We start from the raw sequence: 226 nt of genomic DNA on the forward strand, positions 1-226 counted from the left end.
TGGGCGTTAGGAAATCTAGTCACTCTTACCTATGATTGCCCTTCTAAGTATTTAAAAATAGCTATCATGTGTTTCCCAAGTCTTTTCTTCTCTAGATTAAATATCTTCAGTTACTTTAACCATTCTTTTACACGTCATGATTTTTGATCCTTCATTATACTGTCACATTGTTGACTTATTAAACATATTTAGCTACTCTATTTCAACTCTATAGGAGGTATTTCAA

This window comes from Delphinapterus leucas, chromosome 13 (genome assembly GCF_059928025.1).
Source record: "Delphinapterus leucas isolate spDelLeu-1000000601 "Yukka" chromosome 13, BTC_Dleu_Yukka2, whole genome shotgun sequence".
Lineage (NCBI taxonomy): Eukaryota > Metazoa > Chordata > Mammalia > Artiodactyla > Monodontidae > Delphinapterus > Delphinapterus leucas.